This window comes from Balaenoptera ricei, chromosome 13, assembly GCF_028023285.1.
Source record: "Balaenoptera ricei isolate mBalRic1 chromosome 13, mBalRic1.hap2, whole genome shotgun sequence".
NCBI classification, from domain to species: domain Eukaryota; kingdom Metazoa; phylum Chordata; class Mammalia; order Artiodactyla; family Balaenopteridae; genus Balaenoptera; species Balaenoptera ricei.
Genome location: NC_082651.1, coordinates 91,131,272 through 91,156,196, shown reverse-complemented (window position 1 = coordinate 91,156,196; position 24,925 = coordinate 91,131,272).

Genomic DNA, 24,925 nt, shown 5'->3' with positions numbered 1-24,925 from the left:
ATTAGACTGTTGGAATTTGAGCCTGGTTCTGAATTATCAATTGCCTCAAGCAGGAATCTCTTCTCTATACTCTGCCAGGATGGAGGCCAGTTCCCAGGGTTGGACAGGCCAGAGTCTATGAGCCCAAGTGGGAATGTAGCTGCATATGATGAGCAGGGGATGAGAAATTGTAGTGAAGGTTGGTTCTGAGTTGTGGGACGAGAGAGGTCAGTGTCATGGAATAAACCTGTCTAACAAAGGCTTAGGGAGAAGTTAAACTTCTGAAACAGGGCTGAGCAATACAACTTTCTGTGAGAATGGAAAGTTTCTGTATCTGTTATCCAATACGGTAACCACCACCTACATCTGACTATGAAATACTTAATATGTGGTTCGTGTGAATTAGTCACACATTTTACTGCAATTTTGGACAGCATTTTTTACTTTACTTAATTTTAGTAATTTTAAATTTAAACTTAAATTTTTATGTGTGGCTGGTCAGTACCATATTGGATGACACCTCTCTAAAAAGAAATTATGATGTTCCCAGAGAAACTCAAAACACTATAAATCCCTTTGCTCAGGAGCTACTCAAAAGCTATAAGATAGCAGAAACACCTCTCACAGATTAGCAAAGCACTGATTGGATCAAGTGAGTTTATTTTATGATGGATGAGACAACATGAGAAAATCCGTTATGATAGTAGAAAAGATAGCTATTTATCCCAAATAAATTCTATAAAAACAGTTTTATTCTAAAGCCCTATTGGGTGATTTCATCTGCTAGGCGGGGGTTTTTGTTGTTGCTGTTTTTTGGGGGAATCAGGAGGAAACTATTCCTAAGGAATATAAAGATAAATTAATGTTTACTCCATTCTGGGGGAAAGTTTATCTCAAAAGAATGATTTGAGTACTGTCATCACATTACATGAGAATACTTTGTTACATGGTTAACTGAATTGTCAGATTGTTTTGATCATGAGTTCTAAAAGAAACAGGCAAATGCACACATATCTACCAAACACTGAAAATAAATTCTGGCCAGTTCTCTGGAGCTGTTCAGGGTGAGCAACCCCATTTCAACTCCATCTCCCTAGCAACACACATGTGGGGGTCAAGGTCACAGCCACTGTCTTGTCAAATGAGCCTCCTGGGTATGGCAGCGGGAGATGACCCAGTGAGGGATGCTGGGGGCGGGGTCAGGGGGTGGGGGGTTAGGGCTTCCCTTTTCCTTCCAAGGAGGTGAGAATAGGCCTTTTTCCTTCATCAGCAACCCAGAATTCCAAAGGCTGGAGAAATGGAGGAGGCTGTGTGTCTTGTTAGCAGGGTTTTCATAATCTTGCCTCTTCTGCAGCTTCCTCTGTCCTTGAGGCATTTGTCAGTCCCCCTTAGAAGAGAAGGTTTTTCCGACCGTATAAATGGTGCAGATCTCCCCTCTCAGGAGACAAGAGTCAATGACTTAATAGGCCTATAACATCTTAATGTTTTTAATGATTTTATATCCTGGGGTAACAGTGGGGAAGGCATGATTGTATTATTTATAATTATTATTACATTATTACAATTTTCCAGTCTGACTCTTTGATGTTTACAAGTTCAGACAATGTGATTTCCAAGCCAGATCTCATAACCTTAAACTACCTTTCCATTTGGCCCACATCCATCCTATTCTGTTTTAGATCTTGTTTATGTTTGGCTTAAATGATGAATTGGCAGCGCTGTTTATTTTGCCGCATGGCTTAGAGGCAGCAGGAGAAGACAGCATTTGGGATGCAGTGGCACTGAAGCACAGCTACAAAGCTTGGGTGTCAACGCCTGTCAGCACCTGCCTGGTGGGTGAGCCCTTGGCCCCCTTTTGAATTCTGCCTCGTTTCTGCCACTAGCCTTTAAGGGTGTGAGCTTCAGACTCACAGTCTGGATCGTCTGCTCGAACTAGAAAGTCTCTGTCTTACAAGGCTATTTGGCTTTGGTGCTCCCAAATGTTAGGTGTATGTGTGTGTAAGGAATCACTTGAAATAGTCTGAAAGAACTATACTGGGTACAGACTGTGGAGGCTCTTGAGAGCTTGGCTAAGGGGTTTACACCTTAGAGTGTAGATCAGTGGTACTTAAAGTGCGGTCCCTAGAACAGCAACATCAGCACGACCTGGCAATTGCTACAAATGCAAATTCCCAGGCTCCATCCTAGACCTGTTGTATCAGAAACTCTGGGCACGGGCTCCTCAATGTGTGTTTTTGAAACTCCTCCAGGTGAATCAGATGCATGGTCAAGTTTGAGAACCACTGGTGTGGGGAATGGAGAGCTAACTGAAAAGTGACCTTAGGTTGTACAGTGACCTGGCGACTGTCATACAGAGTGAAGTAAGTGAGGAGGAAAACAAATATCGCGTATTAACGCATATACGTGGAATCTGAAAAAATTGGTATACACGGTCTTATTTGCAAAGCAGAAATAGAAACACAGACATGGAGAACAAATGTATGGATACCAAGGGGGAAGGCGGGGATGGGATGAACTGGGAGATGGGGGTTGACGTATATGCACTATTGATACTATGTATAAAATAGAGAACTAATGAGAACCTGCTGTATAGCACAGGGAACTCTACTCAGTGCTCTGTGGTGACCTAAATGGGAAGGAAATCCAAAAAAGAGGGGATATATGTCTACATATAGATGATTCACTTTGCTGTACAGTAGAAACTAATACAACATTGTAAAGCAACTATACTCCAATAAAAATTAAAGAAAAAACATTTTCATAGTTGTGTTTTAGAAAGGGTTCGCCTGAAACAGGAGAGATGTTGGAGCCAGTGGACGAGAGCAAACCAACTTGATTGCAAAATTCTGAGCAAGGGCATGATGAGTGTCTGAGCCAGGATGTGGCAATGGGGCTAAAACACATTGGACTCATCTGACAAATGTCAAGGAGGTAGAATTTACAGTGGGTGGTCACTGGTTAATTATTGACTATGAGGACGAGACGTGTGGGATGTCTCCCAGCTCTTCTCTTAGGTGGGTGTTGATGCTACTTCACAAGGTAGAAAACAAGGTAAGAGCCTTTTTTCCTGGAACCAAAAAATAAGCCAGAGGACAAAAATTCAACATGTAGTTGAATTTGTATGGTTTCGGCCACTTGGCCAGACCTCAAGAGAAAGGATTCTGTTGAAAGGCAGACAATAAAGTATCAACCACAATGTCATGAGCACAACGGGGCATATTGAAACCACATGTCTCCTGGATCTAAATGCATGTTATGATGGCTCTGTCATCACTTCTGTTGTGCACCTGTGTGTTTAGTGGTGAATGAATTGGTTGTGAAGATTCAGGCTGAGACATAGAACATAGAAAGGAGTGTTTTGGTAGTACACCAGTTTTGGGTACTGGTTTATGTGGTATATGGCACCTTTACCACATCATGTCAAATCTTTCACATGGGTAACTTTGCTATATTACTAAGGATATGGTTTTGGCCATCGTCTGCCTGAATGTAGGTAGCAAGCAGTCATGTAAGAGTGGTTATTCTGTGTGGTCATGGACTTCAAAGGGCAAGGGACTTCCCTGGCAGTCCAGTGGTTAAGACTCTGTGCTTCCAATGCAGGGGACATGGGTTCAATCCCTGGTCAGGGAACTAAGATCCCACATGCCATGTGGCATGACCAAAAGAAAAAAAAAAAAAAAAGGGCCAGAGCTCATCCCAGTGACAGCATTTTATTGTAGAAAGAAACCTAAACCATCAGTAATGAACCCATTTATTTCATAGATGGGTAAATTAAGGTCCAGGAAAAGAAGCACCTTGTCGAAGGCCAGGGATCCCATTCAGGGCAGAGTAGGGGATGCCATTCTGCATTATCACTTGCTGGCAATGCTTTATATCAGCTCACATCTTACTCAGTAAGAGTGATAAAGATGAACACATTGAGTGTTTTTCTATACCAGCAGGCACAGAGCCATCCATTTCCCATGAATCGTCTCATTCAGTCCCTGTATCAACGTTATACATCGGGAACTGATATTGTGCCCATTTTAGCAGATGGGAAAACAGAGGCTTAGAAAGATTGAGTTCTTGCCCAAGTTAACTCTGGCAGCTAGTACATGTCAGAACTGGTTTTGAAGCCAGATGCATGACTCTAGAACCTGTGGTTTCCACATCGATGCTATATTGTTCCTTTTATCTGTGAACCATTCCTGCACCCCGCCTCCGTCCCCCAGAAGAGCTGGCCTCTTCCTGTGTGTTCTAGCAGCCTCCACGCTTCCCTCTCTCACAACCTTCCCTTCTCTCTCTTAGTTGTTATCATCTGTTGTCTCACCTACACTCTCATGAAGCCTGAAACTCTCTCCTCATCACAGTTGTCATGCTTGGCTGAAAGGGTGTCTCCCAGTTGATTGTAAGCTCTGAGAGGAAAGACACACCAGCCATCCTGGCCACATGCCTGGCACCTAGTAAATGCTCAGTAAATACATTTTGAGAGAATGAATGTGTAGAGGGATGAGGGCTTTTCAAGGGCAGGGACCATGTGTCCGTTGTCTCTATTCCGCCTCCAAAGTCTGCCACCCTATTGTCATGCAGCGGGAACCCCCTAAAAGGTTTTTGAAAGCACGATTCAGGAGGAGGATTCTTCCCCAGACACCCCTTTATCTTATAATAAATGTTCCCTTTTGTACAAGTCAACTTAAGCTCTCTGTTATCTCCATATAGTACTAATTGTCTGCTGGATGTTGGCTAAAATATAAACGTATTATAAAACACTGAAAAGTACTACCATAACTTGACCAACTGAATTTTCTCTGATTGTGCAATTATCTAAGAATTTATAGTTTTAAAGGAACTATTACACCTTATAATGCTTTAATACAGTTCCACCTTGTGGCAATGGAGTATTCTAAAAAAAAAAAAAAGAGGAGGACCTTCCCAGAACATAGAACTAGGATGGGTCTCAAGTGGCTTCAGGAGGAACCTGTACCTTCAGGAATAGAAGAGGCAGTGGGCATAGAAATGAGAGTTTGGAGAATCCCAGGGACAAACTACGGAAACTGCACAAAATTTTCCCACCTGTGGAGACCGCAGGTCTGAGGAGCATTCTCGACAGGGATGAGGGAGGAGAGACCGGGGTCTGCCTTTGCTCAGCTTCTGGCTGCCAGCCTTCCATCTTCCTCAGCCACAGAGCCCGGGGGTGGGTGGGCACAGCTCCTGCGCCCCAGCTCGAAGAACCTCCACAGCACCTGTGCACGGCAGGCACCCCATGATTGTCAAGTGAGTGCATGTCAAAAACACTGCTAATCTTCGTTAACACTTATTAAGCTCTCACTGCAAACCAGTCACTGCAAGCCCTTCGTGTGGGTCACGTGTCTACAAGATAGATGTTGATGTCTATCTTCACCCCCAGTTTACTGCGGAGGAAACCAAAGTCCCTGGGGGCACAGGATTGCCTGCCTACGTTGACACAGCTCGCAGTTGGCAAAACAGGATTCGAATCAGGATTTGTCCTCTTCATCACCGCCCTGCTCAGCCGGCTGTGGGTGGAACACTCTGGAGCACAGACCCGCGTCACACAAAGGCTCATCCCCAGGGAGCCCGTATTTCTCTGACTACATAACTGGGGCAAGGCTGGGAGCGTCACGAGCGGTGTGCTGTTTATCAGCCAATTGCAACAGCGGGAGCATCGGGCACACGTCACTGTGACAGTGTGGACAGAAGGGCGGGAGGCTACGGATGCGGAAGGGAGGGGTAGGAGGCAGTTTTCTCCCCCTCTTGTGGGTCACCTCATCTCTTCCTCACCTGGTGTCCCTGAAAGATGGCCCAGAAAGTCCTGCCTCTATGAGACGTGTTCTAGATTAGATAGGGGACCTTTGGAGATCTGGAGGATGTGTTTCCTTGGGAGAGGCGAGGGGGCTGGTGGGACTGAGTCCACAGGCCAGAGGATCACAGGGCTGGGAGTGACCTCGGCGGGGACCCTCTTCTGCCCTGTCACCTCTTCTCTAGGAATTGAGGCTCAGACGCCACAGGGAGCTCTTTCCGGAACGAGGAGGAGAAGCTGGGCGGGGCCTGGGCCTTGTCCACTGGCGGTGGGCTTCACCTCCTCAGTGGGTTGCCTTGCCGTGTGGTCCAAAGGAAACACTTTCAAGGCCTGGGCCTTTTGCTTGTGGAGAGGATATTCCTAATGCAGCCCGGCTCCTGGGGGCCCTGAATGAGAATCAGGGATCGAAAAGAATCAGGCGTCCGCTCGGGTGGGAAAGCGGTGGCAGTGTCGTTCCCTGACCCAGCCCTCTGGCCACCACATGGTGCCCTCCTTTGCAGCTCTGGACTTGTGTGCGTGTGCACGTGTGTGCAGGTGTCTGTAGACCAGGGAATTATTTCTCTACAAATGGCCTTTGAACAGAGACAGGAAAGCTCGACAACTTTGCCAGTGTCTCTCTGCCCCGTGTAAGATGGCCTCTGCCTTCCCCCTCCTCTTCCTGCCATCGGTCCTGTGACCCCACCCTTCCATGCCTGGGGTCCTTGGGCAGGAGCCGTGTCATAAGAGCAAGGCCTTCCATCTACAGTGCACTTTGGGTGGGCGTTTCAGATCCAAGTTTGTGATACTTACCAGGAGAAGACTCCTAGAGGTGCCGTCAGAAAGAGAAGGAAAATTTCTATCATGAGAACTTACTCTGCACCAAGTATTGTGCTGGTCATTTTACATGAGGACCTTTAATTCTCAGACGTGATTTTGAGTGGAAGACATTTTTATGCCATCTTGCTGATGAAAATATTTAGGTTCAGGGACGTTGAGTGAAATATCCACACTGCACAGCTAGTAAGTGGTGGAGCCCGTGGTCTTTCTTCTGTTATCCTGTCAAGACTCATGAGTCCGAGCAGGGATGCTGGGAGGGCCTCTGAGAAAAGCCCCCCTGTTGCCTCTACTCTGCTCTAGGAGGGCGTCATGGTCGTTCCCCAGGAGGGGACTGTGGGTCCTTCTCCCTTGTTGGAGACTCAGTTACAAAACCTGGCTTCTCTATGTCCAGCCAATCCTTGTGTTTTATTCTCTGATCTCAGATTTGCCAAAGAGCAGGCAGCACACAGAAGGGATAGACTGTGAGTTCCGCCCCCTGGTGTGTACAACTGTGGGCCAATCTCAGCGGGCCTCAGTTTCCCCATCAGTGACATGGGATTATTCCAGAATGATATGTCAGGGTCTTTCCAGCTCTGACTTTATTTCATTTTATTGCATTTCATGTCTAGATACCCTTCCAGCTCTGAAATCCTACCGTCTCCGCAGCAGTCCTCCTTTCTGGCTGGCCTCTCTTAAGGTGTAGCGCCACCTTCTGGTGATGAGTTTACTCCCTTTTTTATCCCTCTGGCTAATGTTGACTCTTGGTTTGGTTCCTCTCTTCTGAACAGCTGATGACTGGGCCAGGTCCCCCTGGGTATGGGCATCTCTCTGCAAAGCTGCAGGCAGTGTCAGGGGTGGGTTGTGGCTGGACCCAGTCTCCTTCCCTCAGGATGGTGCTGGTGGCCTTCCCAGAGCCGAGATCACATCGGGAGCCTGGGGACTTGCCCACCGTGGCTCAGAGACCAGAGGGCCTTGGGTGGCAGCTGCTGAAAGTACATAATTCATGAGAGACCTGTTCCATCAGGAAGCAAGGGCGTGAACAGATGAGGTCCACGGCACATTTTCCTTTTTCCTTTCTTTCTTCTTTTTGTTATTGTTTTTATTTTTGAGGCAAAGAAGCAGGCTTCAGAAAAACAAATGGGTGGTCAAGTTTCAGAGGCTCTAAGAGTTTTGGATACTTTGGGGGGTTTTATTGGGGTTGGAAAAAAGCAATAAAGAGGATGTGAGAAGGGGTGTGTGCTTAGTGTTTTTTTCTCTCTGAGGGAAATACAAAGGGTTTCTCTGACTCTGTGGCCTTTGTCTCTCTGAGGCCTGTCCCCTGAGCAGATCTCGGGAGCCACCCTTGCCCACCTCACACCCAGCTGCAGGGGGCTCATTGCCCAGGACCTCTGGGCTCACTGTCAGTGAGGACAGGGTTTGGGCTCGTTTCTAGCTTGGAGAAATCCAACTGCCCCCAAACACGAGCGGCCAGGGGTGGCTTTAAATTCCGGGAAGTGCACTTAGTATTTATTTGGGGATATTTGCTGAACAAACTCTGGACTGGCAGGGAGGCAACCGGATTCCAGAGTCACCAGGAACCAGCGCTCTATGGGTTCTTAAGCAAGCACTTCCCCTCTGCAGATGACAGTTTCTTCTTCTTCAAGGAGAGAGTAGGTATTGAATGTTGTCAAGAGTTACAAGCTCCATCCCATCCCATTATTCTAGGATCCTAGGGGTTAAGTGATATGGGTTTTTTTTTTTTCTGACTCTGCTCTCCCCTGTAAGTCAGGTAACCCTTCTGGCTCTTACAGGGTTTATGAGTTTGAAGAGTGTCATCACAGAGCCCTTGTGCTTCAGAGTGGTGCAGGGGGGCAGGGATGTGCTGGAGCCTTACCTTACCCTCTGCTTCCGGGGTTGTAGGACGTGCAATGCTGGGAGGCAAAGTGGGTGCCTGGGCCTCCATCCTACTGGGGAATTGCGGGGCAGGCAGACACTCCCAGTGGGATGGATACGATCAGGTGCTGAGGGTCACTAATGGCCATAAATAAGGCTCAGCTCTCAATTAAAATAAAGGAATTATCAACAATTTAAAGAGACATCTAAGCAGAATTCCAGATTGTACATTATCTCCATCCAGGATGTCCAAATTTTTCTTTTTCTTTTTTTTTTTTTAAACAGATTATTTTTTAAATTTATTTATTTATTTATTTTTGACTGTGTTGGGTCTTCGTTTCTGTGCGAGGGCTTTGTCTAGTTGCGGCAAGCGGGGGCCACTCTTCATCGCTGTGCGCGGGCCTCTCACTGTCGCGGCCTCTCTCGTTGCGGAGCACAGGCTCCAGACGCGCAGGCTCAGTAATTGTGGCTCACGGGCTTAGTTGCTCCGTGGCATGTGGGATCTTCCCAGACCAGGGCTCGAACCCGTGTCCCCTGCATTGGCAGGCAGATTCTCAACCACTGCGCCACCAGGGAAGCCCCAAATTTTTCTTTATCTCCATCCAGGCTGGTGGTCCGTGTTTGTTTTGTTCCATGAGGCACACGTGTGTGCTTCTGTGCTCCACGGGAAAGGCTGCGTTGGACCAGGCCAAGAAGGTGATGCCCAGCTGCCAGGTCTCGGCCCCGTGGGAACTGGCAAGAGACTGTTGGTAAATCACTTGGGATTCTGCGGGTATGGGTGCGGTGTTCATTGAAAATATCATTCACGTCTTTTGTCAGGAGCCAGAAGCCCACAGTGGAGTCCACAGATGCCTGACTTAGCTTGTCTAGTAGTGAAATTAACATCATAAAACTCAGTTAACAGAGATGCTGTGGGTTTAATTAGTTCCTTAACAATTAAAGAAGAATTATGAGATCTCTGGCATCCATCTTCAAGAGCAATTTAGGTGGATTGATGTCACCATCTGACATCTCTGCCGAAATTCTGGGCTGCCAAAGTGGATTGGGGAAATTGCCCATATTATGCTGCTTCCAGGCGAGTACGTGCACTTTCCTACCGCCTTGAAAGGAAGCACTTCCGGGTAGCCTCCCAATGGACTCCTCCAGAGCCTGAGGCTAGGCGGGGTCAGCAGGGGGGGTAAGTTCTGTGTCTTCAGGGTTCTGGGGCTTCTGCTTTGTCGTGTCTGGCCTCTCCAGCCTCTGTTCTCACAACCCAGTGCCCTCCCCCATCACCCTTTACATCTGCAGGCATTGAGCAGATAGGGGTGTTGTAGCATCTTATCATTCTCTTAACTTCCTGTAGCTTGTGTGCCTCTTCTGAGCCTGTATTTGATGCTATCAAAGAGAATACAGCCATTAGGCTCTCTGTTTTCGGCTGGTTGATTTAGCAGTGTTTATACCCCATGGTAGAGACAGCTCCAGGAGTCTGGGAAAGCTCACTCAGGAGGCTCTCTGCTTGCTTGGCCTCTTAGTCTCCTTTTATCTCCATCATTATGAAATCTCATGCACAAAGCATCCTCTTGGCGGGACGCTATCGAAAGGACCCAGGTCTCCTGACCCTGAATCAGGTGTCCTTTATAAGCTTGCCACTGCGGTCCTCAGACCAGCAGCCTCAGAATCATTTTGGAGCCTATTAGGAATGCAGAAACTCAGGCCCCACCCCAGACCCACTGAATCAGAATCTGCATTTGAACAGGATCTCCAGGCAATTCGGAAGTTTATGCGCTTTGGAAAGGCACTGCTTTATAACACTTTGTGACAATCTCTTTTGTTCAAGAGGGCTCCATCTGGGGACTGATCTAGCTGAGGAGGCCAGGTTCTTGTCCCTGCAGGTGAGGGTTGGGCAGCCCGAGCCCTGGCTCTCTCAAATCCTGAGGATCCCGCCCACACACCCAGCTCTCTCTGGTGACAGCATTGTCCTTGAACCTTCCTTGGTGGTCTGATTTCAGCATCTTGCCAGTCCAGCGAAGGCACCATGCCACACTGACAGATGGCCCAAAGTAGGACAGACAGAAGAAATGTATGTTTATCAAATTTGGGTTGAAAGGACTGTGTTCTCCCAGCATAGGCTATCAAACAGCTGTCATTCAAGAGCATATGGCCCAGCGGTGAGAGGGCATGGGCACAGCTAATCCCTCTCTTCCAGAGATTAGCTCCGACAAATAATAAGTGAAGAAAGTTGCGGCTGTGGCCAGAGTGTTGCCCAGGAAGAGACGGTGGAGGACCGGCCCTGCGATGAGTTCCTACTGATCCAGACCCCTAGCTCCCAAAGAGATGCTGGGGTAAAATGATGCTGATATGAATAATACCAGTGACAGTGATAATAATAAACCTACCATTTATCAATCACCTGCTATGTCTTAAGTGACACGTGAGGTTATTTATTTCTACTCTTTTATTTATCCTGTGCCCTGGTCCTTTCAGGGATTAATTGTCTCCATTTTGCAGTTTAGGAAAATAGGTGTCTGAGATGCAGTTGTGGGTCCCCAGATGGTGACAGTCCCTCCAGTCTCTGGGCAGGTCAGATCACGCTCCTGCATTCATATGCCCAGTTCTGGCCCCCATGGAAGAGAGATGCTGACAGGTAAAACAGCAGAGGGGCTAATGCTTGTGAAGCAGACACAAAGGAAGTGATGCCTGGGGACAGTGGCCTAAATGGGGGCGTGTCTGCTTACACTTCGGAGAGTCCAGGACCGCGGAGAGTGGGACAGGCAGGCATAGCACAGTGTGCTGTACGCTCCCCGGTACAGCTGGAGGCCGTGGGAGATGTAATTCCTGGTTCCTTCCTCCCTGCACAAAGCTCCACATCGCTGCAGTGAGGGGTTAACTAAGCTGAGATGTCAAGGGCATGAGGGCAGACTTATTGAGCATCTTCATAAAGCCAAGCCTTCCTCTAGACACCCAGCAGGGAGCCCGGCCAGGGTGTGTGGCCCTATTGCCCTGCAGGTAGAGAGGGCTCTGAGGCCGGAGGCACTGAGGACAGCTGGGCTGGTTCTGACCAAGCCACAGTGAAGCAGCCTTCATGGCAAGCCCAAGAGATCTCCAGATGGCAGGCATTTCCGAGTGGTTCTGAGTCCTCGACTGAAGCTGTTATTTTTAATGGCCATGTGTGTCTTGCTCTGTCCAGGAACAAAGCTGAAGGCTTGAAACATGGTCCCGCTGAGCAACTAGAATAGAGATTCTGGTCTGATCAGAATGAGGGAGAGAGTGCTGAATATGGTATTAGAAATTAAAGTATATTTAATTGTGTCATGTGTTTGGAAAAAGATCATACAGGTCATTTCTTAGCCAAACTTTTGCAGGGTTTTCCTGAATGACCTGGTAGAGCTCTTGTTCCCAGTAAAAGCCAGCATTTCAGTTCAATGAATGTTCATGGAGCAGACAACCACGTGCCAGGAATCGCCCTCCCCCCCACTGGGGAGCTCGTAATCGAGAGGGACAAACAGGTGAGAGATCACCCTTCCCAAAGTCTTGGCTTTGTCATGGTTTAAATTATTGTAAGAAAACCCAAAGGTTCTTTTTTTTTTTTAATATTTTATTTATTTATTTATTTATTTATGGCTGTGTTGGGTCTTCGTTTCTGTGCGAGGGCTTTCTCTAGTTGTGGCAAGCGGGGGCCACTCTTCATCGCGGTGCGCGGGCCTCTCACTGTCGCGGCCTCTCTTGTTACGGAGCACAGGCTCCAGACGCGCAGGCTCAGCAGTTGTGGCTCACGGGCCCAGTCGCTCCGCGGCATGTGGGATCCTCCCAGACCAGGGCGCGAACCCGTGTCTCCTGCATTGGCAGGCAGACTCTCAACCACTGCGCCACCAGGGAAGCCCAATCCAAAGGTTCTTGATATGTACTTCCTTGTAATTTATTGGGCCATGTGGTAGGCAGAATAATGGCCCCCTAAAGATGTCCACCTACTAATACCAAATCCTGTGAGTATGTTACCTTACGTGGCAAAAATGACTTTGCATATGTACTTAAGCTAAGGATCTTCAGATGGAGAGATTATTCTGGATTATCTGAGTCATCTCAATGTTATCACAAGGGTCCTTATAAGTGGAAGAGAAAGGAAAGAAGGTCAAAGTCAGAAAAGGAAATGTGATGATGGAACAGGAGTCAGGGTGAATGCAGGGCCATGTACCAAGTCATGGAGGAAGCTTCTAGAAAGTGGAAAAGACAAGGAGATAGATTTTTCTCCTGGAGCCTGCACAAGGAACATGGACCTGCTGGCACCTTGATTTTAGTCCGGTGAGACCCATTTCGGACTTCTGACCTCCAAAACAGAAATCTAATAAATTTGTGTCATTTTAGGCCTCAAAGTTTGCATTAATTTGTTACAGCAGCAAAAGGAACCTACTCCAGGGCTCAATCTGAATCCTGCACATGAGGATGGTGAGAGAGTATGTCACCAGGCTAGCAAGGGACCAGGTCAATGCCAGACATCCGAGTGCCACTAAGTGGCACAGCCCCACACGTCATCATGTATGTGGTAACACCTGCAGAGTCATTTCGCTGCATTTTAAGGGGGAAAATGATACGCTCTAATGATAGTTACAAATTTGGGAGGTTGCGATGGTCTCAGATCTAGTCCTTGGGGATGTCTGGGCTCTGCTGCCCAGGTGAGTACAGGGTCCCTGGGGAGTCCGGAGGAGGGCATCTCACCAAGCTGGGTGAGTCAGAGAAGACCCCCCTGGAGGAAAGACCCCCCTGTTCAGTTTTGAGGGATCACAGCCAGATGACTGTTGGCAAGGACCAAAGAAATCACAGGAATAAACACATAGACGCATGCTCGGTTCTGCATTAAGAGAACGCAGAGCTCGAGGCTGGGAATCTGGAGAGGAATGCCGCTGTCTGATCATGGAGAATGTTTTACGCCAGGTAAGGGATTTACCTATTTGGTCAGTAATGACAAGTCATCAAAACATTTTAAATAAGAATTAGAATTATCAGTCTGTGCTTTAGAAAGTCGTGTGGACCTATTGAAGTTGGATGGGAGGGATCAGAGCTGAAGTCAAATTAGAAGAATTCCAGATGAGAAGGTAAGAGCTTCCTTGGGAAAACGTTATCACTAAGACGCTCTTTTCCCTGGAGACTAGCACATTTCATAGTACCCTTCCAGAGAACACCTTGTCTCGTGTGTTTAGTTAACATGAATGGGCTTCTCCCTTAGACCCCTGACCTCTCCAGATTAGTGAGGCCCACATCTTTTTCTAGTTTAGGTCGCCGGGATGGGCCCTGATATAAGCACTCAAACACTGCGAATGATTTAAAGAACCCCGGCCCAAGTGCATTCTGTACTGGAGGTTTAAAAGGTGCTAGAAAGTTTGTTCTGGAGCCCATGTTGTAATCTGTCTAAAATTTCCAAGTGCTAGAGGTCTGTCTAAATACTGGGAAATGGTCTGTTTTTCACAATGTACAAAATCAAGAATTCTGGAAGCTATAGTTGGAGGGGACTGGTGTTGATTTGATGCAGAATTCTAGAACAGGTTACAAAGCAGATTGTTACTATTTTGAGAAGAGTTCAATAATTACAAGTATCTATTCATCCGTTCCTCAAGAATAAGATCTGCCTTTCTATCCCCCAAACTCTAAAGAGATTAGATCTAGGGATAAAAGTCCGAAGAACCCACCTTCTTAGCTTGCAACAGCACGAACACACAGACGAATATCTATTGTGAGCCTGTCGTGTGTTGGGTATGGAGTAGATGCCAGTTTTGAGAGATGTCGGGAGTGGTCCTCAGAAGCCACAACTGGAGGACTCTCAGCGGGGAAATTCTTTGCTTGCCCCACTTGGGTACCTGAAAGTTGCTGGATAATCTTGCTTTGGAAGTGAGCCCAGGAAGTCAGAGAGAAGGGAGGGCAGTTGGAGAGATTTTAAATAGGACCTGGTGACTAGAAATGTTATGAAAATGGAGAGTATTTTAATTTGTGATCCTGTTATCACAGAATATTATGGGTCCTTTAGATGGTCCATTCACTTGTGTATTTAATGATGTGTTTCTGAGTGACTATTGTATACCAAGTACTGTGTGGAAAATAGAGGCTACAGAACAGCCTTCTCTAACAGGTGTTTCCCTGGCAACTAGTCTCAGCGTAGAACAAGAAACAGTGATAAACAGTAATTTTGTACCCGGCCCCTTTTCATAGCAGTTAGATCGATGTTTCTGGTAGGCTCAGTGTTGCAACTTGCAAAAAGATTTCTCAACAACTCTTTGATAGTATTTGGCTTTGAAAGGTATTTATTCCACTGCATTGTATTAAGATGTAGTTTTATTTTTAAATTTTTTGGTTGAAGTATAGTTGATTTACAATGTTGTGTTAGTTTCAGGTGTACAGCAAATAGATTCAGTTTTATATATATATATATATATATATATATATATTATTTTTCAGATTCTTTTTCCTTATAAGTTATTACAAGATATTGAGAATAGTTCCCTGTGCTATACAGTAGGTCCTTGTTGGTTAAGATGTAGTTTTAAAATATCATAGCATTGGTTACTTTTTCAGACAAATAAAGAAAATCATTAAGAAATCATCCAAAGTTACACCAAAATTCAGCCTTATAAGAAATCTTGGTATCTTATTCTCAGTGTGAAGACATACACATACACACATGATATTCTGCCCCTGAAGTGATAGGTTGAAGATTTCAAAATATTTCCAAGATATAATTCATTTGAGGGAGCTCTCTGAAATAATGGAAATGACCTTAATTGTACTATCTGTATTTTGAAGAACGATTTTAATCGGATCACTTATTTCAAAGTTTGAAAGAGTACCTCTTTCCTACACAACCAGATTCTTATCACATATGAAAAAGCAGAATGACCAGTTTTCACTATTTCCTTAAATCCCAAATTGAGGTCAGGAGACCACTGACCTCCAGCTGTGGATAAACAATGGCTGGGTTGACAGGTGTAAACTTTTATTTGGATGCGGTCATGCCCTTTCTTGTGGCACCCATGGTCAGTCCTCTGTCGGCTTGATGTCTACATCGCAGCGACAGGGAAAAACCCAAGAGGAGAAAAAAATCATTTGCCTGTAGCATGGTTTTCAGCGACAAACACAAGAAGTCACAGGGCACTGCACCTCTGTGCTATATGTAGGCTGAGAGCTCATTCATTACCTTCGTCTCTGTGGTGATAGTGATAATAATTGTTCTTTCGCATTGTAAGCTGCTGGTACTATCTATCACCCATCAGTATTAGTCCCTAAGGTAACTTCACTGCTCCCTCTCTCAGCACAATATTTGTCATTAACTTTGTGGGTGGTTTTACAAGCTCCTTGGCAACCGTGTAATTGTACCTGCTTTTGTGCTATGAAAATTTAACTTTGAATAATGTTCCTTTGGTTTTTGTATTTAAAAAAATTTTTTTTTATTCTGCATTTAGTGATACAATTCATTAATTTCCTATAGGGAAGTATTTTATTCAATTTGTTCTGAAATGTTCAGATTGGCTTAGTAGAAATATCAACAAACTTTGATCAAATCTGACTATATGACACTCTATGACTAATTTCTTATTACAGTGTGCTAGGAACTAAGGATGAATGGATTCCTTATCCAAAAACTCTAATTTTTGAATATATCATTTTAATTATTAGCCGTATTTTCTCTTTTCGGCTGCTTGAGCAAAACTCATCAGTGGCAGTGTCCGTGCTCTACCACATACGGAATCATGTTCCAGAGTCATGTTCACTCATTCGTTTAGGATCTTGCTCTGAGTTGTAATATTTGCTATTACCATCACAACTTTTATACCTCTATAAACTAATTTTGCACCATTGATTCATACTTTGGGGATTTGGAGAATAATACAATCGAACAATAACATATATACATGTCACAAAATGCGCAATAGCATGCAATGAGGTGAAGATACAGTATCTAAGATATCTTACTAATAGAATGATATCTTAGTTGAACTGACAACATAATCCTCACAGCCTGTGTAAAACCTTTGAGGAGATAATGATTACCTAAAATCACATAATTTTTTTGATTTGAAAAATCACAATCTTTTATTTCAAATTTGTGAATTGTATGTGAACATGGTTGTTTCAACAGGTTTGTCTGTTTAAACCATTACACCACCTGTAGACCATTTTGGAAGACCACTGGGAAACCTCAGGGACCTACGGACCACACTTGGAGAAATCCTGAGTTACTCAGAACCACATCCTTCCCATGTGGCATCATCAAGCTCAAATGTGCAGTCCCTGGGTTCCCCCTGGCTGGCAGTGATTTCCTCCTCAACCATCTTCAGCCTTTCCATCACAAGGCTGCTGTGATGACCTTCCCCAATTCTTTGAATATGTGTGGGTATTCTGTGCATACCTTTTCTTCACATGACGTGTTTTCCCCCTTCCCATTCCCACTGCCCCACATGCGAGTATACGATGAATATATGTTTCCCATCTGGGAGGTACCCACTGCAAGGCTAAGAGCAGGACAGTCTCCTGCCTTCATATTCACAGGGAGACTCTGGTGCCCCCAGGTGCTGAAGGCCACCGGCTTTCATCAAAGCCCCTTCCCCAAGGCCGATTTTAGCCCAGGGGTCTGGGCCAGAAGAAACGCTACATGTCAGAACTTTGTGATGCACTTAATGGTCCCTCTTTCTAATCCCGAGTGCTCTCTCCATCTGAGTTACGTACCTGTCTCATCTGCCCCCAGGAAGGGCTCCTTCTCCAGCCCCATCCACTGCTAGGTGGCTAGCGGGTGGTCTTCACTCCTTACGGTCATAGCCGAGGGGTCAGCCTCTGCGAGTTTCATTGTCATCCATCCTGGGAGGTTCTTTGGTCCCACATGCACATAAACCCCTCTGAGTCTATTCCATCATCTGTCCAGATATCTCTGGACGTGACAGAATTTGCAAAGAGGACCTAACTTAGTCCTGAACTCTGAGATTCCTCTCCAGCGGGTCCCCAGTGCTCACAGAATCAGGCCCAGAGTCCTCAGTGTCACATTCCAGGCATCTACAATGGGTGGCAACTAGTCTCCTGGCATTGTGCCTCTCCACTTCCCGGCACTGGGCCTGTGTCCAGCACACCCAACCTCTGATTCCTACTCAGATGTGATGTGCTTTCAAGTCTCCAAACCTTTTTATAGGGGAATTTAGTTATTTATTTATTTAACATCTTTATTGGAGTATAATTGCTTTACATTGTTGTGTTAATTGCTGCTGTATAACAAAGTGAATCAGCTCTATGTATGCATATATCCCCATATCCCCTCCCTCTTGCGCCTCCCTCCCACCCTCCCTATCCCACCCCTCTAGGTGGTCACAAGCACTGAGCTGATCTCCCTGTGCTATGCGGCTGCTTCCCACTAGCTATCTATTTTACATTTGGTAGTGTATATGTGTCCATGCCACTCTCTCACTTCGTCCCAGCTTACATCTTCCTCCTCCCTGTGTCTTCAAGTCCATTCTCTACGTCTGTGTCTTTATTCCTGTTCTGCCCTTAGGTTCTTCAGAACCTTTTTTTTTTTTTTCTTTTTAGATTCCATATATATGTGTTAGCATACGGTATTTGTTTTTCTCTTTCTGACTTATTTCACTCTGTATGACAGACTCTAGGTCCATCCACCTCACTACAAATAACTCAATTTCGTTTCTCTTTATGGCTGTGTAATATTCCATTGTATATATGTGCCACATCTTCTTTATCCATTCATCTGTCGATAGACACTTAGGTTGCTTCCATGTCCTGGCTATTGTGAATAGAGCTGCAATGAACATTGTGGTACATGACTCTTTTTGAATTATGGTTTTCTCAGGGTATATGCCCAGTAGTGGGATTGCTGGGTCGTATGGTAGTTCTATTTTTAGTTTTTTAAGGAATCTCCATACTGTTCTCCATAGTGGCTGTATCAATTTACATTCCCACCAACAGTGCAAGAGGGTTCCCTTTTCACCACACCCTTTCCAGCATTTATTGTTTGTAGATTTTTTGATGATGGCTATTCTGACCGGTGTGAGGTGATACCTCATTGTAGTTTTGATTTGCATTTCTCTAATGATTAGTGATGTTGAGCATCCTTTCATGTGTTTGTTGGCCGTCTGTATATCTTCTTTGGAGAAATGTCTATTTATGTCTTCTGCCCATTTTTGGATTGGGTTGTTTGGTTTTTTTTGATATTGAGCTGTATGAGCTGCTTGTATATTTTGGAGATTAATCCTTTGTCTCCCAAATCATCTGGCTCCTCCTTCTGGAATAAATGTGCCTTTGCTGGCCGTCCCAGCTCAAACACCATCTTCTGCATAAGCTCTCCATAGATTCTTACCAGCCTGGGTTTTGAAGTCAGAGACTTGAGTTCAAATTCCAGATCTGCCTCTTCCTTACCATGTGACCTTCCATTTCTCACTTAACCCTTCTGTGGTTTAACCTTCCCATCTGCAAAACAGGGCAATGCTTCCTACCGTGGAAGGAAGTTGTCAAAAATCAAGGCAATGATGTCTTCAGGTCAAGTGCTTTGCACAGATAATCTGCCTAATGCATCACCCCCCCACCCCCGCTCCTTCCTTTCACTGATTCCTTCAGGATGTTGATTTTACTTCTGTATTGGCTCTAATTTAATTTTCATATTGATAATGCAAATTAATCTTCTGCATTAAGCTGTGAAGTTTATAAGATCAAGAAACATTTTCTTCATCTCCTGATTCCCCTCTGTGCCTGGTTTGGAGTAGGTGCTCAGTAAATATCTGTTTAGTGGAAGTGGAATTTCTCAAGTGATATTTTTTATATATATTGTATATGTGTGTCATTTATGAACTCACCTTGGAAAGTAATGAACGTGAATACAGAAGAGGGAGTTGCTCTTTCAGTTAAAGGCATGATATAGCTAGTATCACAAGCTCTAACTTTTTAAGTGTGCATGGCACCATGCAGAGAAAGAGGAGGAAGTGAAACAGCTTCCTGCCCCACAAGAGCAAAACCAAAAATGAGGCGGCAAGATGGACAGGCATGTTGGAGGAGAAAGCGCACACTATTCAGAAACCTCTCACCTCAAACTACTCTGCAAAATATCAGCGCTGTTCTGGGCAAGGAAAAAACAAGGGTGGAAACACCACTCTTGCAAGTTGATCTCAGATATTATGGGGTATCAAGGAACACACACACACATACACACACGCATACACAACTGCTGTTCCCTCTCGCAAGATTAGTGACGCTTTGCCCAATGCCTGATTTCCCCAACCATGCTCCTATGCGATGATCCTTGGCCACACACAAGACTGTCATTGTATATTCATTCATTAGCGATAATGATTTTGAGTTTCTGTCCCCGCTGACCTGTGGACAGATGGCTAGCATGAATGCCACATTTATCTGGACACCAGCTCAGCTCCAGCAGCCCTCCGACCGGTCTGATCACCCAGTGGTCACTGCATCGCCGACCTCCTTTTTCCTCTCCTCCAGGGGGGCTGCCGACGGGGTTGTGCTGAGTGGTAAACTTATGCAGAAACAGGCCTTTTAGTCATGACCGATCTTGCTTTCTTTTCATAACCACCCGATAAATGTCAGGACTGCTTAGAGCTAATCATTTCAGATTGGAGTAAAAACAGTCTGAAGTTCTAGATGGTTAGAAGTTTTATTCAGTTCTGAATAACAATCACTGCCCCCCACTCTGTCTGTCTCAATACATAAGTGTTCATACAAAGCATAAAAGTCAAATGGAAGAGTTGCATTTGTGAATCATACCTGCTGAACTTTTGGGTGCATTTAAATAGCCAATTGCAGTGATGTAAAGAGAGATGGATTCTTGTCTAGAATAACTATGATGGACTCGCTTAGTGAAAAACAGGCAAACCACTAATTTGATCACATTAGACAGATTGTTTTCGGTGGTAATTACTCTCTTTTAACAAAAATTATTTCTCTTAGCAGAAAGACATGGTAGCATCGTTTTAATGAACTGTTTTCTTTATTGCCTTTGATAAGACATTTCCGTGTACCAAACTTTTAGACCCAGATTTTTATAAATGAATAAAGTAGATCAGTTTTGATGTAACCACCAATTACAAAGCCTCTGTCAAGGGAAAGTTACACTTAGGGCTTCTGACAATTGCTATTATTTCATTAATTCATTCAACAAACAGTTTCCACTTATAAAACTCTAGAGCGAGACTTGACCACCATATGTCAAGACAGTTTTCCCTCTTCCAGTTTTCCCTTTCCCTCTTCCAAGGCTGACTATCTCTCAAACTTCACCAGTAAGAAAAAAAGGTAATCTGAATTCAGAAGTCCCCGTGAGAGTTTAGAATTCATTTCCTCGCATTAACGCGCTGCCAGTAATTATCTCCTCTACAATACGAGTATTTTGAAACTAGGTCCTGAGTGTGTTGACAAACTTTGTGGGATGATATCTCCACCTCCTGCTCCTTTTTGCCGTCCCTGTGACCCGAAATGTTTGCCCCCAGCTCGAGTCAACATAAAAAAGCCCCACAGAGCACAGGGAAGCTATGGGTCCCTCCGGTCAAATGGCACACTCCTTTCGAGAACTTACATCACTGGTATTTTTTGAAGTTCCTAGGTGGCCTACCTCCACTTTTAACTGCTCAAGTTCTTTCCATGCTTTAAAGCTCATCATAAGTACCCAACCGCCTGCAGTCTTCTCTTGGCTCTGGACCCTCCCCTGCTCACTGGTCCTGCATCTGTGCTTCTTCCATTCTTGCAAGCTCTTCCCTCACACTGTATCTTTCTGTTATCTTGCTGCTCCTCCCAGCAAGTCCACATGGGATCAAGTTCATGGATTGACCCGGCTATGTCTTCTGGCTTTATATTTTTTAAATTAACGTACTTAATTTTTTAAGAACAGTTTAAAGTCTACTAAAAATTTTCAAGAGTTCCCACATACCTTGCACAGAGTTTCCTTTACCATTAACATCTTACAATTAATGAACCAATATTGGTACATTATTATTAACTAAAGTCTATAATTTACTCAGACTTCCTTTGTTGTTGCCTAATGACTTTTTTTCTCCAAGAATGCCATCCAGGATACCCCATTACATTTAGTTGTCACATCTCTTCAGGCTCTTCTTGACTGTGACGGTTTCTGACTTTCCTTGTTTTTGATGATCTTGACAGTTTTGGAAACGTTGGTCAGATGTTTTGTGGAAGGTCCTTCTAATGAAATTTGTCTGATGTTTTTTCTCATGATTGAACTACAGTCATGGGCTATTGGGAGGAAGACCACAGAGGAAAATTACCATTTTTATCACATCGTATCAAGGGGTACATGCTATCGATATGACTTATCACTGTTGATGTTGACCTTGATCACCTTGAGTTAGTGTTTGTCAGGTTTCTCAATTTTAAAGTTACATTTTTCACCACTCCCCCTTTCCATACTGTCCCTTTTGGAAAGAAGTCACTGTATGCAACCCACACCTAAGGAGTAGGGAGTTATGCTTCAGCTCCTTGAGGGTAGAGGGTCTACATCAGTGATTTGTATTAATGGTTTGTATCAGTTGATTCTTCTGCACAGATTTGTTCCTTCTCCTCCTGATTTGCCATGTTCCAGGATCATTCTCAGTGTGACATCCCTGCCCGATTCAATCAATATGCTTGGTTCCGTAGAGCAGTCGGGCCTCCCTGGTCATCTCTGCCCTCCCCTTATGCTCAGTTGTCCAGCTCTACAACACCTCTCATGATAATTTAACATCGCTTATGTAACAAAGCTCTTGCCTCTGTGTACAGACAAGACCCTCTATTAGCTGCCATTTCCACCTTCCCACTCTCATTTTCGCTCACTTCCCCACCCGCGCACTATCTTTGATTCAGACCAAATGAATTATCCTTCCACCCAGACCTCTACACTCTTTCAAGTCTCTAGGTCTTTCCAAATATTCTTCTTTCTGCCTGGAAAGCCCCTTCCCTCCTTGTTCACCTTTTAAGCCTTAAAGACAACCCAACCTCCTTATCCTCCAGGAAGTATCCTTAAACTAGTCAGAGCTTATCTCTCCTTTGTGCCATAAATCTTCTCGGTAGATTTCTCTAGCACTACACTTACCAAAGTGGTATTTTAATTATTTGCTCATATGTCTGCCTCCCTTTAGGATTCTGACTTATTCATCTCTCTACCAGTGTCTAGTAGAGCATCTGACATTTAGCATCTGGGGAATGAATGAGTGGCTGAATCACTATGTGACTTTTTACTCATACACCTATAACTGTCCCACTAGCATAGTGACCTCCTAGAGGGCATGCATCACCACTCACTTTTCTTGGTATCCCTGCACAGTGGCTGAAGGGTCACCTACACATGGCAGGTCATGGATACCTGCTATGTGTCGGCTGACTAATGGTCAGGCAGAAGCCCTGGGGTGGGTTCCTCCTTGAAGGCAGTGATGTTTCACGTGGCCCACTGCTGCTTATAAACGAGCCATTGAAATAAGTGGCTGCTTCATCTGAAAGTTGGTGTTGGTTGCAAAAAAGCGCTGACTATCCTTTAATACTGAGACAGGAAAGAGGCAGTGCAATCAAACATAATTGGAAGATTACAGGAGCTCAAAATTACCTTATAGCAGAACATTCTCTTTCATGCTAGGCAGAGAAACCTGGGCATTGATTTTTTTTTTTTTTTTCATCTTTATATGAGGAAATCTCTTGAAGGTAATCAGATTTCATTGAGAAGATACAATTGCAGATTTTCCCATTAAACAAATACCTCAGCGGACATTCCAAAAGATCTTCTGCAATGCTGTCAGAAATAACAGAAGCTCCTCATTAGGAGAATTTGGATTTGTATACATCTGTGCTTGCAAGACTCTCATGCTGAACTTTACTTAGTCCTTGATTTTTTTTCCCCTGCTGTTCAAGAACAAGGCTTCCAGGTGTGTGGTCATGACTGAGCCAAAATATCCCATAATAGGTCATTAGTCTTTCTAAAATGCATGGCAAACTGAGAAATACATGTTCCTGCATTTCCCCAAGCAATGATATATTCTCTTAAAAATATAATACCCTCAGCACTCTCATGTGGGGCTATAAATTGCTACAGCTTTTGTGGAAAGCAACTTGACAGTAAATTTTAAATGCCTTGGAAACACTCATACCCAGTAAATTTTATTTCTGGGAGCATATTGTTTATTTCTTTTTTTTAAATGTTTATTTATTTATTTATTTTCTTATTAGTTATCCATTTTATACATATTAGTGTATTTATGTCAATCCCAATCTCCCAATTCATCCCACCACCACCTCCACCCCCAGCCGATTTCCCCCCTTGGTGTCCATACGTTTTTTTTCTCTACTTCTGTGTCTCAATTTCTGCTCTGCAAATCGGTTCATCTGTTCCATTTTCTAGGTTCCACATATATGCGTTAATATACGATATTTGTTTTTCTCTTTCTGACTTACTTCACTCTGTATGACAGTCTCTAGGTCCATCCACATCTCTATAAATGACCCAATTTCGTTCCTTCTTATGGCTGAGTAATATTCCATTGTATATATGTGCCACATCTTCTTTATCCATTCGTCTGTCAATGGGCATTTAGGTGGCTTCCATGACCTGGTTATTGTAAATAGTGCTGCAATGAACATTTATTTCTTTTTAAAAACTTGTCATTCTGGGAAATTCCTAACCAATACAAGAATAGAAGAAAATAATGAACTCCCATGGACCCAGCCTCCAGCTTAAATATTCTCAATTCATGGCCAGCGTTGTTTTAACTATTCCTTGCAACCCCTCCCCAGCTAGATTATTTTGAAGCAAATCCAAGGCATCAGATCACTCATATGATTTCTTCCATAATTATGTCAGCGTATATCTTTAAAAGAGGTGGAGTTTATAAAATAGTCACAATACTATTACCATATTAAAAAAATCACAATTCCTTAATATCATCAAGTGTTTTGTCAGTGTTCAAAACTCTCTGGTTATCTCATAAATAGTCTTTATGTTAGGTTTGTTCAATATGTATTCAAACAAGATCTACACATTTCATTAGGCGGAAAGGCCTCTTAAGTCTCTTAACTTTTTAGTCCCCCTTCCTTCTCTTGTTTTTCCTTGCAATCTACTGAGTGGTTTGTACTATAGTTTCCCACATGTTATATTTTGCTCTTTTATATCTCTGTGCTATTGTTTAACCTGTTTCTATGCCCCCCACCCCATATTACCTATACACTGGTTGTTAGGTCTGGGGACCTTTTTAGATCTAGGTTTGATTTTTCGAGAAGGATAACCTCAAAAGTCATGTTGTATACTTCTGTTGTCTCTCTTTTCATCATGTTAAAATTGATCAGTGCATTCAGGTCATTGATGATCATTGCTGAGGTCCATTACTTTATTAGGGGTTGCATAATGGTGATAGTCTCATCTATTGTTCCTTCAAAATTTATTTGTTGGACTATTTCTTTAAAAAGAAACTTTTCTTTATCAGCTCTTTGGCTACTCTGAGGTACAGTTTGTAGAGAAAAGACAGGATAAATACTTCATCC